The following is a 15,421-nucleotide window of genomic DNA, read 5'->3' as shown; positions in this document are numbered from 1 at the left end:
TTTCTTCTTTTTTCTTCTTCTTCTTTCCCTCCTCCACCTCCCCTCCCCCCCGCCCGCCCCTTCCCCCCCCCCCCCCCCCCCCCCCCCAGCTCGATACCGGTTCACAGGGGCTGCCGCCTCTCCACCCTCCTGCAGTCGCTTATACAGAGGGAGCGGTGGCCCCTTGGCATCTGCTCTTCCCCTAGGGACTCGGAGTGTGTCTCGGAATTGGTTCGGTTCGGCCCGGCCCGACCCGACCCGACCCGACCCAAGTTAATATTGTGAAGCAGGCTCAGGAGGAAGGGATTTGTTTCGGTTGCTTACGCCCCGGCTCTACATGTTCGCTTCACTGAGGAGACGGAAGAAGAACCAGCCCCCCTCCCGGCCTGGATTACTGTTGTTATATTATCTTCCCTTCTCCTGCTCCGCGGTGGCGGCGGCCTAATAGCGGCAGCGGCCCTTCTAAGAAGGGAGGGGGCGGATTTCTCTCCCTCTCTCTTGGATTTTCGTTGGATTCAGACGCCGATTTGCTCAGGTAATTCTCCTTCATGTCTCCCTTTCCCCTCCCTGCTCTCTTCAGCAGCAGGATGGGCCTCCCAGCCCAGGCGGCCTAGCACTACCGGGAGCAGAGGGAATTAGCTGTTATCCGTGATAGAGGAGAATAAGTGGCAACCAGAAGTACTTATTTCGCAGCCCTCCTTCCTGCTCGCTTGGGTTTGGTGGAGGAAATTGGTTCCTCATGGGCTGCCGGGAGGCCTAGGCCCGGTGGAGAGCGCAGGCCCGCTGGCCAGCGCGTTTAGTCTAGTTTGTGGATTAGAAAGGCGAAGTGGCTTCTTAGTGACAGGCCTCAACCCGGAGAGGGGCGGGAGGAGGAGGAAACAATGCAATTAGTCACAAATGTGTATTGATCCTTTTGCCGTATTTACAACTTTACCTCGGCAAGGAAGGAAGATCTCAGCGCAGACAGCTCTCTGAAGTGGGGAAGGAGTAAATTCAGTAGGGGAAGAGAGACAATGTAAATACCCAGAAACAAAAATGCCACCTCTCTTTGCTATTATCTTCTCTTTCTAACCAGCTCTGTTCTGAACATTCAAAAGTTTGGAATGCACATGGATTTATAATGTGCAGAGGATTAATTTCTAAATAATATAGCAATTGATTAGTGTTAATCACTTTATATTTATACCATAAATATACTATTTGTGGGATGATTTGTCACGATACAGGCACCTGCAGACCTAAGAAATACAGATAAACAAGCATATTGTGTTGGGTACTCCACACAGTCTCAGCGTTCATGCGTTGTATACTTTATAGGAGTATGTACTAAATTCATATGAAATACTATTTTATACTCTCAACAAACAAAATGGGAGAGGAGTCCTGTAAAGTGCTGTTTATGACATTTCAGGGGCCAAGGTGATGAGATCTTATACTGAGTATTTGAGAATCAAGAGTAAATTTAATTGAAAAGTGAGGAATGCTTAAAAAGTGTCATCCTTTGTCAGGCTATATCAATTTGAGATCCTGAGGTTGTTATTGATGTGTTCATGACTGTAATTAGGTGTCATTTTAACAGGTCAAATGTGTTTTGTAAATGACGGCTGATTAAGTGTCAGGACTTTATAAATGGTAGCTTATTTACAGTAAAGTAAATATAATATTTATTGTGTGGTAGAGTTGAGAGTGCTATTAGAACTTGAGGTGGACTTAAAACAAACACCCTGTGAACTAATAAAAATGCTTCTACAGAAATTAAATAATTGAGGGAAATTTTAAGATACCAAGTTTGATCTTTCATATAGAAAAGAAACTTGTAAATCACAAGCAAGTATCAATATTACATAATCTCTCTATTTTTCAGTAGGTTTTTAGTTGTTCAGGCAGACCTGTTGTAATAATAAGTGGTTAATGTATCTAATAAAGTAACTTTCTGGTATATTGTGTTTAGAGTCTTATAAACTGTGCTAACATGTCTCTGCCCTGATAGATGTTTAAAAGGGTGAAGCAAATATAGCTGTTGCATAGAAGGTGTGTTTTTAATGCCGTAAATCCGCGTAGTAGTCAGTAATGTGTTCGTGTTTTGTATTGGTCAGTGAGCAGTTTGAATTTTAAAAAGCCTGAAGATCCTGCTGAGCCCCAAATCCCTCCCTCCCACAAATCTCCTATTCTTGTCTTTGTGCTGCCTGGTCCTGTTAGACACTGTTTGCAACAGGTCTTTGAGTCTATGAATGGAAAGGAATTGTTTACACTTCAAAAAAACAGGGTTTTATTTTTAAACTTTGTGATTGCAGAAGGAGCCACTAGTTGTCTCCGTCACAATCTCTGTGTGTAGTTGAACTGTTTTCTTTTGGTCCATATCATGCATAGAGGCTGAGTGTAACTGCTTTGCAAGAAAGAAAGGACTGTGCAGAAGTAGTTGTAGTTCATGTGTAGTTTTCGTCATCGGGAAGCGACATTAGCTCTAGTGTTTCTTTCATTATCTGTTTCAAACAGCTCTTGTTTTAACAAAAATGGGTTTGTTAAGCTAACAGTAGTGAACTTCTTTGACTTATTTTTCATTTAAGGAGGTTTACTTTAAATATACCAGATAAGCTCAGGAAATAAGCTACTGTAGTTATGTAGCTCTCATCAAGTTTATCTTGCCAGGGTTCTGTTTATGGTACTTTTGTTTTCCTTTTAAATCAGAAAGCATGTACTTTTCTGGTATGAAAACTAGATATATTTATAGAAGAAAATTTAAGGTGCTGCCTTTTTATAATGAGGATTTTTTTTGTTTTGTTCTGAGCCATATTTGATCCTGAATTAGTTGCTTTATCACAGTTTATGTAGTTATAAATGTCTGTCTTGGAAATTATATTTAGCATATAGAAATACTCAATGTGGCAATGTTTAGAAGATTATGTTTGGTTTAAATTGTGTTTTTAGCACACTTAAGAGTGTATGGGAAGCAGGACTGTCACTTTACTCCTTTTTCCTTAGTGTTAGGAGTTCATACTGGTCCACTGTTTATCACAAGAGCTAGCTGCTTAAGGAGGATGTAGTTTTTATTCCTGTTATAGAAATACAAAATTAATTATTCTTAAGGTCTTAGTTGTAACAATAATTTTAACTGAAAAAGAAAATAATTTTATTTTTTGCTTTTGACTACCTTGCACATTTTGAATTTGCTTCTTGTGTACAGGTTTTATTTATTTTTAGATTTTGCTATCTTTAAGCTATTTATATACTGTGTCAAAACATTTTTTACATATTGATTTAGGAGAAACAAAACAGGATCAAAGATGCAAAATTATACTGCTAAAACCATTTGCAAATCTGTGTTCTACATAACAGCACACATACTCTGCAACCTCATTGTGTGTTTGAGTTCCATGTGTACTAATATTCATATGACTCTTCTTGCAGAATCAAGACAATAGATGGTTCTAACCCAAGGGAATGACTCTTGTGTTTGTATGATGATTGAGGTGATACAGACTTAAGATTAAATGTTTCATGTATGTATTCCTCTATAATAAACTGTATTTTGAAGGATATTAGATGAATAAGTCCCAAGTGTGAATTGATTTGAGTCAGGAATTGGTATAACAAGTTTCCTACTGCAATTTTCAGTGTGTTCAGTGGAAAGTGTGGTACTTTTTGTGTATTGTACTACAAAGTCATGATATTAAATTTATATTAACATACTTCATAACTATTGCACAAGAAATGCAAATTTAGTGGACAAATGCTAGTAACTAGAAAGAAAAATATTTCTGTTCTGAGTATCTGTATGTAGGAAATTAAGTTTTCAAATTCAGAAGGAATTCTAAAGGAGTATATAATACACATCAATGTGGGGACATGTTGACATACTTAATTGGAAAAATGAGTTGTAAGTTTGGTGTCTGGTAGGTGTGTGGTGGATCATCCAGTCTTATAACAGCTATTTGGTGTCACAAAACACATCACTAGAAATACTTAACACTTGAAAAAACTGTCCATTTCAGTATCATGCTGCTTATTTCCAGTCTTGCCTTTCATATGCCTTTATTAGAAGTAGTGCAGGTTAGGTTAGCTTCTGATTTTTTAATCATCAGCAGTAATGAGCACTCAGTCACATATATACATCTACCTACAAGCAAATGCTTTAAATTTGTGGTATGTGTGTATTATAGAATCATAAAATAGTTAGGGTTGGAAAGGACCTTAAGATCATCTAGTTCCAACCACCCTGCCATGGGCAGGGACACCTCATGCTAAACCATGCCACCCAAGGCTTCATTCAACCTGGCCTTGAACATCACCAGGGATGGAGCATTCACAACTTCCCTGGGCAACCCATTCCAGTGCCTCACCACCGTCGCAGTAAAGAACTTGTTCCTTATATCCAATCTAAACTTCCCGTTTAAGTTTTAACCCGTTAACACTTGTCCTGTCACTACAGTCCCTAATGAATGGTCCCTCCCCAGGATCCCTATAGGCACCCTTCAGATACTGGAAGGCTGCTATGAGGTCTCCATGCAGCCTTCTCCAGGCTGAACAGCCCCAACTTTCTCAGCCTATCTTCATTCAAAAGGTGCTCCAGTCCCCTGATCATCCTCATGGCCTCCTCTGGACTTGTTCCAACAGTTCCATGTCCTTTTTATGTTGAGGACACTAGAACTGCACACAATATTCCAAGTGAGGTCTCATGGGAACAGAGTAGAGGGGCAGGATCACCTCCTTTGACCTGCTGGTCACGCTACTTTTGATGCGGCCAAGGATACAGTTGGCCTACTGGGCTGCGAGCACACACTGCCAGCTCATGTTAATTTTCTCATTGACCAACACCAACAAGTCCTTTTGCACAGGGCTGCTCTGAATCTCTTCTCTGCCCAACCTGTAGCTGTGCCTGGGATTGCTCCGACCCAGGTGTAGGACCCTGCACTTATCATGCTTAAACTTCATAAGGTTGGCATCAGCCCACCACACAAGGGTGTCAAGGTCCCTCTGGATGGCATTCCTTCCCTCCAGCGGATCATCCGCAGACTTGCTGTCCATGTCCATCCCACTGTCCATGTCAGTGACAAAGATGTTGAATAATACCAGTCCCAACACCAGTCTCTGAGGCATACCACTCATTACTGGTCTCCAGCCTGACACTGAGCCATTGACCACAACTAATTATTGCTAATAACCCTGTATAATATCCTTTTTAATAATCAAAAAAGGAAGTCCTTTTGATATGATAATCATTAAAGGCTTGTATTCTAAAAAACCTTTAGTATAATTCATTTATATTTGTGTTTTTATTAGTATTGCATGCTATACTTCTTCATAGCTGATCTTGACCTCTAAAGTACATGAGAGAGAAGTGCTTTACATTGACGTGCTGCACCACAGGACCGGGAAAATTGTGTTTGTGGAGATTGCGCAGGATCTATTATTTGTCTTGTTTCTTGTTCCTACTGTTCAGCATGGAAAATCTCACTTGCAAAAGGGAAGGGAGAAAGGGTTTTGACCCAGTTGTATGTTGTTGATACTGTACTTCAAGGTGACTATTTGGTTTGCACAAATAACTAAAAAAAACCCCAAACCATCATTGAAAAAAAATTTTTCATGTTAAACTCTAAGTAAGGAAAAAAATTGCAGAAAAGTTTATTTTTATGGCTTTTGGTATGCATATCAGTTGGTTCTAAGTGGTTTTCCGATTAGAGATCTCAAAATTCTTTATGTGGGTAGATATTTTCATTTTTCACATTACTGCTGTGGCTTGACTTGAAGGAGTTCATATATGTAGACATACAGGAACAGCGTTAAAAAAAAAAAATGCTAGGCTGCAAAGTCAGGGACTTGGATAAGGAAACATCAGACTAAGATTGTGTAAACAAATGTAATCCAGTCCCCTTCTCCATACACTGGGCCTTTAACTACATTACTGTATTTCCTCCTTATCCTTGTCGCCTCAATTCAGTGCTTCATACAGTGTATAGGAAATTATAGCTGACTAGTATACTGTAAGTTTAGTCCATATATTTGCTTTTCTTTGTCATTCAGTGTACAGCCTGCTGCTTTATTACTTGCTGTATACCATCTGAATCTTTCATGAATACTGAAATGTTTTCATCTATTCATTTGTAGGAATTGTCTCAAAACATATACCTGCACAAACATTAGATTTTTTTTTACACATCTGTAAAACACTATTTCCATTTTACAGATGCAAGACTGAAACTGAGCCAAATAGTAGGCTTGTAAATCTTGTATAACTTAAAATGCTTTATTCTTGAGATTTTTAGTTAGTTTACAGAACTTGGGAAGTTCATAAAGTTTTCTTTGACTTTATTTGTGGTTGCAAGTGCCTTGCATTTCAACATATTGGGCTCATTGTTTCTCATGGTGGTTTCCTAAATAGTATAGAATGGGTTTTCACTTAGGGCCTTAAACATCTGTTCAGTTTCGGCTGTCTTGATCATGCCAAGAGCTGGACAAGAATAGATTTTTTGTCCTGAAAAATTGAAAAGAATCATCGTCCACATTGTGAAGAAACCAAAATCTATTAAATTTTATCAGGAAGAACAGAGATGACAACTAGAGAGTAACCCAAATCTGCAAGTAATTAAATGGCCTGCCTGCAATACTGGAAAAAGTTTCAAAATATTACTCTTAACTTTCAGCAGGAACTAGCAACCCTGGAGAGTATCATAAGCATTGGTTATTGGGTGTTAAGGTTAAAACTCTGCCTCTTAAACTGATAATTGTTGCAGTTGATGTAAACTTGTTCAATGGAAACCTCTGCAGCTTGGTGGTCAGACCATTTCATTATGATGTCTGTCTGTTGCCCAACTGCTGTATGGCTCTGTTAGGAAAGCAAGACTGTTCAGACATGTAGCAAATGTGTTCCTAGCCAGATCATTGCTTTTGGGATGTAGGAAGTACAGACTCAAATGCCTGACCTGTATCAGACAGAGAAGTTCTTGAGCTTTTCCTCCCCCGTATGACTTTTTATGTTCTGATCGTATGCTCTATATGCTGTGGGTATATTATGGAACAGGTAGAAATAGAATTACTAAAGACTTTCTTCCTTTATATCTACCTTTTTTTGGGTTAAAGCCATTTATTCTTGTCCTGTCACTACATGCCCTTGTAAAAATTCCCTCTCCAACTTTCTTGTTGGCCCCCTTGAGTTGCTGGAAGGTTGCTATAAGATCTCCCCTGAGCCTTCTCTTCTCCAGGCTGAACAAGCCCCAACTTTCTCAGCCTGCCTTCATAGGAGAGGTGCTCCAGTCCCCTGGTCATCCTTGTGGCCCTACTCTGGACTTGCTCCAACAGCTCTATGCCCCTCTTATGTTGAGGACACCAGAACCGTACACAGTACTCCAACTGGGGTCTCATGAGAGCAGAGTAGAGGGGCAGGCTCACCTCCTTTGACCTGCTGGTCACGCTCCTTTCGATGCAGCCTGAGATATGGTTGGCTTTATGGGCTGCAAGCACGCAATGAAGCCAGCTCATGTTCAGTTTCTCATTGACCAACACCCCCAAGTCCTCCGCAGGTCTGCTCTGAATCACTTCTCTGCCCAACCTGTAGCTGTGCCTGGGATTGCCCTGACCCAGGTGTAGGACCTTGTACTTCACATTGTTGAACTTCATGGGGTTTGTATTGGCCCACCTCTTGAGCCTGTCAAGGTCCCTGCAGCTGGCATTCCTTCACTCTGGTATGTTGGCTGTACTACACTTGCAAGCTTGAGGGCACACACAGTCCCACTGTCCATGTTGCCAGCAAAGATGTTAAACAGTGCAGGTCCTAACACCTACTTCTGAGGAATGCCACTTGTCATGGGTCTTCACTTGGACATCAAGCCACTGACAGCAACTCTGAGTGTGACCATCCAGCCAATTCCTTATCCACAGAGTGGTACATCTATTAAATCCATGCCTCTCCAATTTAGAGACAAGGATGTCATGCTTGACAGTGTCAAACACTTTGCACAAGTCCAGGTGGGTGATGTCAGTTGCTCTTCCCTTATCCACCAGTGCTGTGACCCCATCATAGAAGGCCACCAAATTTTTCAGGCACAATTTGCCCTTAGTGAAGCCATGTTGGCTGTCACCAATCACCTCTTTTGTCCATGTGCCTTAGTATATTTTCCAGGAGGATCTGAGTTGTGATCTTGCTGGACACTGAGGTGATACTGACTGGTCTATAGTTCCCTGGGTCTTCCTTTGTTAAAAATGGGGGTTATATTTCCCCTTTTCCAGTCAGTGGAAACTTTACCAGAGTGCCATGATTTCTTAACTATGATGGACAGATAGTGGCTTGGCAACTTCATCTGCTAGATCTCTCAGGACCCGTGGATGCATCTCATCAGGTCCCATGGCCCTGTATACCTTCAGGTTCCTTAGATGTTCTTGAACCTGATCTTCTCCTACAGCAGGTGGTTCTTCATTCTCCTAGTCTGTGCTTTTGCCTTATGCAACTTGCACTATGTGGCTGGAGCTCTTGCCAGTGAAGACCCAGTACAAAAGCCATTGAGTACCTCTGCCTTCTCCATGTCCTGTGTAACCAGGTTTCCTGTCTTCGTTCTGGAGAGGCCCCGCATTTTTCCTTGTCTTCCTTAATGCCCCTGGCCAGGTTTAATTTTATCAGGGCTTTAGCTTTCCTTACCTGATCCCTGGCTGCTCAGACGATTTCTCTATATTCCTCTGAGGCTACCTGTCCTTGCTTCCACCCTCTCTTGGTTTCCTGTAGGTTTTTATTCTTCTCTGTTTTAAATCATATTACCAAATAGGTTGTCAAATGCAGGAGTTTAACTGAGAAAAACAATCATGGAATCTGAAATCCTGTAATAATTTTCTAGATATGAGGTGTTTCTTCTCTTAAACCTCATTTTGATATTGCTCATCCAGTCATGCCTGTAAATACAGCTTTAATTTACCTAAACAAAAAATATTCTTCTTGTTTTAGGTACTGGGGGGTGTTATTGGCTAGAAGCTTTCTTGATGGACTTGATAGCATTAGTCCTGCTTGTGATATTGAGTGTGTCTGTCTATATATATAATACAAAAAGAACTAACAAGTATATAATTTGAAAAACAATTTGAGTACCAGACAAAAACACTCAACCAACTGGCAGGCAGTTGAGCTGTGATTCTTAACAAAAAATGCCCCTTCTGATTCCTAAATAACTAGTTTTTCAGAATTTGATTATTGTAGTATGATGTCAGTTGCCTTTTAGTCTGTTTTCTAAAAAGGTGGTCTTGTTTTTCTCACTAAGATTTGTCTATCTGAATGTATTAAAACACAGAGATAAATGTTACAAGAGCAGACCTTAATATTAACAGTAATCATGTAACTCTTCTCTGTAATTCAGGTAACCTGTGCAGTATAATTTCTCAGATTTTCAAGTTGCTAGCTTGAAGAGCAAGTGGCTAAAACATGGTAAGATGGTGTAGAAGGTTGTGGTACCCACAGCCTTGCAACTTTTAATGTTTCCACCACCTTATTAGCAGAGAGCACTTCTGCACCCTTTGTCTAGTCAGGTATCATACACAGCTTGTGCCTTATGAGTCTTGAACTGCTGTTTTCCACCTACTAGTCAAGAGGTCTCAGTCATGTTGTGCCAGAAATCTTGACAATTGTATGGCAATTTTTTTTCTTTATTTTTTTTTTTTAAAGTTAAGTAAGAGTTTTTTTGTTTCTTATTGTTTTTTTTTTTTTTTTAAATCTAAACAAACCCAAAACACCCCCCCTCCCAACCCCAAGCCAAAGCACAGTGAATTGCAATACACTATTTTTGGGAAACAACATACAAACTGATATTTTAAAATAATATTTTCTTATAGTCTGTTAGTTAAGCTGTGCCTCATTTTGGATTTACCAAATTAAAAGTTTTTGGATAGGAGGGATGTTTTCCTTTGTGCATTACCTAATGTGTAGTATCTATTCTTAATTGAACTCTGTTGCTAGTGGGGCTGTATCTGATTGTGAGTAGTATTAAAATTGACATAGCCTATGATTAAATTCTTTGCTGGACTAATGCAGTTTTGTAAAACAGTCATAATTCTGAAACTGTGTGCCGTATGTGCCTGGATAGGTTTGAGGTACCTTTGGTCCTACTCAAACAAAAGCCTGTGTTTCTTCTTACTGCTAATGCTGACTGAAAGATCAGTATTGTTTTGAATATGTCATGCTACAAACAGCAATGCAGAAAACATAAGCAACTGCGTTTACGTTTCTTTTGATAAGCTACTTAACAGGTAGGTCCTTTAAGTAATCAGGCTTTGCTCTGTTATGTTCATAACTTTTTGAAGTATTTGGTACAGTCTTTTCTTATGTGACCGATATTAACAAAGCAAGCTTGCCGATGACACCAAACTTTGTGGTTTGGTTGACATGCTGGAGAGAAGGAATGCCATCCAGAGGGACCTTGTGTGGTGGGCTGATGCCAACCTTATGAAGTTTAAGCATGATAAGTGCAGGGTCCTACACCTGGGTCGGAGCAATCCCAGGCACAGCTACAGGTTGGGCAGAGAAGAGATTCAGAGCAGCCCTGTGCAAAAGGACTTGTTGGTGTTGGTCAATGAGAAAATTAACATGAGCTGGCAGTGTGTGCTCGCAGCCCAGTAGGCCAACTGTATCCTTGGCCGCATCAAAAGTAGCGTGACCAGCAGGTCAAAGGAGGTGATCCTGCCCCTCTACTCTGTTCCCATGAGACCTCACTTGGAATATTGTGTGCAGTTCTAGTGTCCTCAACATAAAAAGGACATGGAACTGTTGGAACAAGTCCAGAGGAGGCCATGAGGATGATCAGGGACTGGAGCACCTCCTGTGTGAAGACAGGCTGGGAAAGTTGGGGCTGTTCAGCCTGGAGAAGAGAAGGCTGCATGGAGACCTCATAGCAGCCTTCCAGTATCTGAAGGGTGCCTATAGGGATGCTGGGGAGGGACCATTCATTAGGGACTGTAGTGACAGGACAAGGGGTAATGGCGTAAAACTTAAACAGGGGAAATTTAGATTGGATATAAGGAACAAGTTCTTTACTGTGACGGTGGTGAGGTACTGGAATGGGTTGTCCAAGGGAGTTGTGAATGCTTCGTCCCTGGTAATGTTCAAGGCCGGGTTGGACAGAGCCTTGGGTGGCATGGTTTAGGGTGAGGTGTCCCTTCCCATGGCAGGGGTTTGCAACTAGGTGGGCTTAAGGTCCTTTCCAGCCCTAACTGTTTTATGATTTTATGAATGTAGGATGAGAATTATGCATTCCATAAATTCATTGTTGTAGCTCTGCTTTTAGTCTTGTGCTGAAGCGTTTTTGCTACTCAGAATCTGAGCCTATTTTGAGAGGCACCTGCTAGTGATGTTTAATTATATGGTAATTTCTAGTTTATTACTGTGGGCCAGCTGCTGTCTTTCAATTTAGGATACAAACCTTCAATTTGTATTGTGCTGTCTTTTTTAAAACGTGGGATCATTTATCTCTTTAGGTTGAGTAGCAAACCTAGGAATAAATTATTTACTCAATAGCTTATTCTTACCTCTGACACTAGTGTGGCTTATAGTTTTGACAATTTTAGGGAATATGAGGAAAATTCTATTAAGAAAAAAAGTACAAATGTAAACAGACAACCAACCCTAAACTTTGATACGTTAAATTTTCCTTTATGATTGTATTAGATTAAATTTTTTGGCATATGTCCTGAGTTCAGCAGTAGCAGTCATTTTTCTCCTTCTTAGTAGCTGGTGCAGTGCTCTGTTTTGGACTTTCAGCCCAGGAACAGCGCTGATAACACTGATGTTTTTAGTCGCTGCTCAGTAATGTTTAGTCTGACCAAGGACTTTGAGTCTCATAGTCTGCCAGGGAGGAGGGGAAGCCGGGAGGAAGCAGAGACAGGACACCTGACCCGAGCTAGCCAAAGAGGTATTCCATACCACAGCATGTCATGCCCACTATATAAACTGGGGGCAGTTACCCAGAAGGGGTTAGATCACTGCTCGGGTTGGGCTGTGTATGGGTCGGGGAGTGGTAGTTGATTGTATTCCCTTTCCTTCTTATTTTCCTTATCATTATTGTTGGTGGTAGAAGTAGTGGTTTGTGTTATACCTTAGTTACTGGACTGTTCTTATCTCAACCCGTGGGAGTTACATTCTTTTGATGCTCCTCCCCATCCCTCTGGGAGGGAGGGGAGGAAGGGGGCAGGGAGTGAGTGAGTGAGTGGGCTGCGTGGTACTGAATTACCGGCTGGGCTTAAACCATGACAGCATATTTCCTGTCTTTTCCTGTCATTGTTATGTTTAAATTTGCATATTTCTTTTTTTCTCGTTTGCTATCCTGATTGAGATGGTGTGATTTCTTCTAAGGCTTACCCTTATTGGCTTAGGAGAACCTTGCTTTAAGAATTGTTTCCAGTTAAGAATTGTTGCTGTTACTGAATGTGCTTTGATAGTTTTTTCTTAATTTATTTATTTTTTTCTATTATATTTTCATATGCATTATTTTTCTATACTATTTTTTCTTTCCTGAATTGTGATAATCAGTGAAGAATTTTTTCATTCTTAGAATTTCAACTTTCAGATTGCATATGTTGTGTTCAAAATTATCATTTGTAATTGAGGGAAAGAAAAGCAGCAAAACCAAACCATGTCAGAAGTTAAGGAATTTGAAAATGCTTGTTCTTAGTAAATTTAATCATGTGTTTACTTTTGTGATGGCAATTTCCAAAAAGATGGAAAGGAGGGAGAGATTTAAGCATGTTGTCATTATACAGGCCTTATTCCTTGTTTGCAGAATTCAGGCATAAGAATATTTTGCCGAAAGCTGGAAAAAACCTACTTGTAGTTTAATGGGCAAGTGTCTCTCTGTTCACCATATCTTGCATTGATCATGCGTCTTTGCCTACTACCTTCTAAAACTCAGACAACTTTCTGGTCCTTGACAGGCCAGTAAACAAGTCTGCAAGACCCATAAATATTTCCTAGAAATACTGCTACTTGAGCCTGGGCCTCTTCATATATATATATATTTTAGAGGTCAGCTGTGAGTTGTTTTGAGTCAGTCTATTTAGTAGACCAAAGCTTCCAGTGAGCTGATATGGTTTTGTTGGAAAGTGAAACATGAGCTGGAGTTTGAGTTAGTTTGGTTCTTCAGAAACCACAACGGGTAGTTGTACAGTATAAAAATAGAAATAGTAGTAACTCGGTTAAGTCTTAGATTTTTTTTTTTTTCCTCTACAGTACTACTAGTAAAAATAGCCAGAGCATGCTAGTGTTATGCTGCTGTATTGCAGAAGTTGTAAGGAAGAGTTTCCTGGATTCTGCAGAACAGCATGTTAGAAATACTTCAATGACGCAAGTAGATTAGAATAGTGGATGTTATAGTGATTGTATGCCTTTATTTTGATGTGGATATAGTATATAGTGTTATTTTAAATCCAGCTTGTTTTACATTTTGCTTGCACATGATTTCTGACATACTAATGCCTGTTGTTATATAATTATCCCAGAAGAGGTACAGGTAACCCTAGGATTGGGTTAGAATAGCTGAAGGCTTTTGTCTGTGTGTGAGACCAGTAGGGTTTTTAACAGCGGACTTGAACATCTGGATGCGAGTTTTTGAAGTGACCAATTTCCCCATGTAGACTAACTCTTGCTAAGATGGTAGCAACAGCTTGTCATGGTTTAACCTCAGGTGGCATCTAAGCACCATGCAGCTGCTTGCTCAGTCATCCCATTGTTGTCCTGTTGTGTCATTCCCCCCCCCCCCCATCCCCTGGTAGGATGGGGAAGAGAATTGGAAAAGTAAGAAATAAAGACAGTTAATAGGTAAAACAAAAGCTGTGCACGCAAGCAAAGCAAAACGAGGAATTCATTCACCACTTGCCATTGGCTGGCAGGTGTTCAGCCACCTCCAGGAAAACAGGGCTTCATCATGCATAACAGTTACTTGGGAAGACAGTGCCATCACTCTGTGTGTGTGTGTGTGTGTGTCCCGTTGTCCATGTCCTGTCCATCTGTCCCCTCCTTTCCCTAGTGTTGTGGTTTAAGCCGAGCTGGTAACCTGGCACCATGCAGGTGTTTGCTCACACACGTACCCCTCCCCCGGCGGGATGGGGAGGAGAATTGAAAGAATGTAAGCCCTACAGGTTGAGATAAGAGTCCAATAACTAAAGTATAATACAAAACTACTACCACTAATAATGATAAGGGAAATAGCAAGGGGAGAAAATATAAACTTAAAAGAGGAAAGGAAAAAAGCCCAAACCAATAACCAGCAGTGATGCACAATACAATTGCTCACCACCCACCTGACCTGAGCAGCGATCTGGGCCTTCTGGGTAACTCCCCCCAGTTGATATACTGGGCATGACATCTTGTGGTATGGAATACCCCTTTGGCTACTTTGGGTCATGTGTCCTGTCTCTGCTTCTTCCTGGCTTTCCCAGCCCCTTCTCACAGGCAGAGCATGAGGCTGAAAAGTCCTTGATCAGGGTAAATGGTATTTAGCAACAGTTAAAACATGGGTGTGCATTATTCGCAGACTGAAGCTGAAACACAGCACTGTACCAGCTACTAGGAAGGAGAAAAATAACTGTTACAGCTGAACCCAGGACACCCAGCTTGATATGCTGAGTGTGACATCCTATGGTACAGAGTATTCCTTTAGTTAGTTGGGGTCAGATGTCCCAGCTGTGACCCTCCCAAATTTCTGTGCACCCTGAGTCTATTTGCTGGTGAGGTGGTGTGAGAGGCAGAAAAATCCTTGACTCTGTGTAAGCACTGCTCAGCAATAAGGAAAACATCCCTGAATTATCAACACTGTTTTCAGCACAAATCCACAACATAGTCCCATGCCAACTGCTATGAAGAAAAATAGCTCTACTCTGGCCAAAATCAGCACACAGCTGAAACAAGTCTACTTTAGGTCACCAGATAGTCTCTGTAATACTTGGAGATGAGAGGAATTTCATTAGAGAGTAGTTTTTGATCACTCATGATCACGTTTCCATGACCTTTTTGTCTTAAATTATGATTGTATAATATTTAACTATTTACAAATATTGGCAGATAGGACAGAAGAAATTAGCATATCTGTGCTCTAAAAGATTACATCACTTCCTCACCAATGTTTTTAATAATACTTATATTGAGTACACTACAGTGTTGCTCCCCTCTCCTGAGGGAGCAAAAGAAGTGGAATTAATCCTACTTTTTCTTGGTGTTAAAGTAGTAATAGTACTGCTACCACCAATAGTAATGATGGCTTGACTTCGTGAAGGAAGATTTGGGAAGGGCTTTACCCACGCTTGCTACAAGCGCGCTGATGACTAAAACGGCGAATGTGGGACAAATCCGGTTGCAAAAAGCACAACGAAAGGTCTCCTTGGGTGGTATAGACGAGGCACGATTCTTTCTATATTGTCTTTTCTCCTCGAGACTAATTCTGCGTGTGTTCTCAAAGGAGACAACACCGTTATGTATGGTGTG

At 40.8% G+C, this 15,421-nt stretch overlaps 1 protein-coding gene across 6 annotated transcripts in view; it reads left to right on the top strand.

The window, feature by feature from the left end:
- Positions 1–260: 260 nt before the first annotated feature.
- Positions 261–15,421, top strand: part of LOC133262194 (nipped-B-like protein) — a 181,673-nt gene continuing 166,512 nt past the window's right edge. For 5 of the 6 annotated variants that reach the window (XM_061441140.1, XM_061441139.1, XM_061441137.1 and 2 more), the window contains exon 1: positions 261–514. The gene's annotated coding sequence lies outside the window, so the exon portion shown is untranslated. The remainder of the gene's footprint in view (positions 515–15,421) is intronic. The other variant, XM_061441142.1, reaches the window with a different exon arrangement.

Source organism: Pezoporus flaviventris, unplaced genomic scaffold (assembly GCF_033815535.1).
Source record: "Pezoporus flaviventris isolate CSIRO_AGI_PZ_B2104156 unplaced genomic scaffold, CSIRO_AGI_Pfla_v1 ptg000193l, whole genome shotgun sequence".
NCBI lineage: Eukaryota > Metazoa > Chordata > Aves > Psittaciformes > Psittacidae > Pezoporus > Pezoporus flaviventris.
This window is presented reverse-complemented; position numbering and strand designations above follow the sequence as displayed.